Source organism: Bombus flavifrons, chromosome 8 (assembly GCF_040668555.2).
Source record: "Bombus flavifrons isolate JBK064 chromosome 8, iyBomFlav1_principal, whole genome shotgun sequence".
NCBI classification, from domain to species: domain Eukaryota; kingdom Metazoa; phylum Arthropoda; class Insecta; order Hymenoptera; family Apidae; genus Bombus; species Bombus flavifrons.
The window spans coordinates 7,700,352-7,701,960 of record NC_138449.1 but is presented as its reverse complement, the minus strand read 5'-3'; the positions used below and the strand labels follow the sequence as shown (position 1 = coordinate 7,701,960).

General features: G+C 29.1%; 1 non-coding gene across 1 annotated transcript; it reads left to right on the top strand.

Annotated features, from left to right (window-relative positions):
- Nucleotides 1–594: 594 nt before the first annotated feature.
- TRNAL-UAA (transfer RNA leucine (anticodon UAA)) lies at nucleotides 595–678 on the top strand. The gene has a single exon. It is a non-coding gene; the product is annotated as a tRNA-Leu (tRNA).
- Nucleotides 679–1,609: the final 931 nt, after the last annotated feature.

Genomic DNA, 1,609 nt, shown 5'->3' with positions numbered 1-1,609 from the left:
AAAGTACACTAGAAGACTAATGAAAGCTATCTCAAGTCATCAGAAATAGTAGAGTTTCTCAAAAAGCAATGCAAAAAAGTTACGAAACGAGATTGACACAAGCTCATAAATCGGAAATAAAGGTATCTGATTTAAGTTTGTTGTAAATAAGAATAGCAACGACAGTAAGAACGACAGCTAAGTATTAATTGCAACAAACTATTTTCGTGTATTCCATGATTAATAAGTTAGAGATCGTATCAAGCTTTCTCTCTTGCGGATTTACTTCGTTTTGATGAACGAGCGAAAAAGAAAAAAAAAGAAATCCTTATCAATAACAATTTCATTCATTGAAATATTTATTTGTAGATTTATGTTCTGATCAGTATATTATATTAAATGACGATTAAACTCTTTCTGAATATATCTATTATTATATTTCATAGAGTTCAATGATGAGCAACATTTATTAATTGTTGGTATTTTAATGATGTTTATTTAACCAAGGATACAATTTTTTGTTACATTTTGGTATTCATAATAAACTGTGAATTTTGGTAATGATGTGCTAGGCTGGATGACATGTTTCATAATGAGAACGATGTTCATCAACTCGCCAGGTTGGCCGAGCGGTCTAAGGCGCCAGACTTAAGTTCTGGTTCCCGATTGGGAGCGTGGGTTCGAACCCCACACCTGGCAAATATTTTTTTTTACAATATACTTTGGATAATAAATGGATTATAAATATATAATTATCAAATGTTTCATTATCTCTACCAACATAAGTTTCATTATGTAAATTTTATAATAATAGAAAGATCCCTATTATTGTCGTATGCATCCCAATTTTAACATAAGTACACTGGATAAAATTGTAATGTATAAGAAACAAGTTTAAATTGATATTCTAATGTATAAGTTCTTCGAACTTTATTGTAAACTTTAATTGCGAAGTATGTATATATTAAAAAATTCAACTGCTGAAGATCAATGATGTCGATAAAAGAAATCTCTACAATATTTACACGTGATATACATATACATGTATATAGTTGAGACACAGACGAGGCACAGGAATAGACGTAACATTCAATCGCAGACTTGCCATAGTGAATGATTTAATTAATGTTCTGTATCTTGTCTGTTGGGCAATGGTTAGGTCATCAGATCAATGGTCAATCATCAGGTCAATGATATGAGTGTTATCGATCGTAGATAATACAATATATGTTGTATGAATGGTATGAAGAAATCTGTGTTATCAGCTATTGAATTAGAGGTTTCCAAATGATCAGTGGATAGCAAAGCTTTTTAACAACTGTAAAAACATTGTGATTTTTTTTAATAACTACGATAAATTAAATAAATTCTGTATAACATCGTGTTTTAAGAAAATGATATCCATATAAAATAAAGGAGAATGTAGTTCAAAATTAAGATTTTCATTTTTTCTTACATTATCTTTAATTACTATTTATTTATACAGTTACTTTTAATACTTTTGGTCCAAATCAGTGCATTGCTTTTACAACGTATATACCGACTATTCATATTATTTTATTGGTACAAAAACACAACGTTATTTTAAATCAAAATGTTTCAAATGTCGAAGTTGTTACGTAACTGTAAC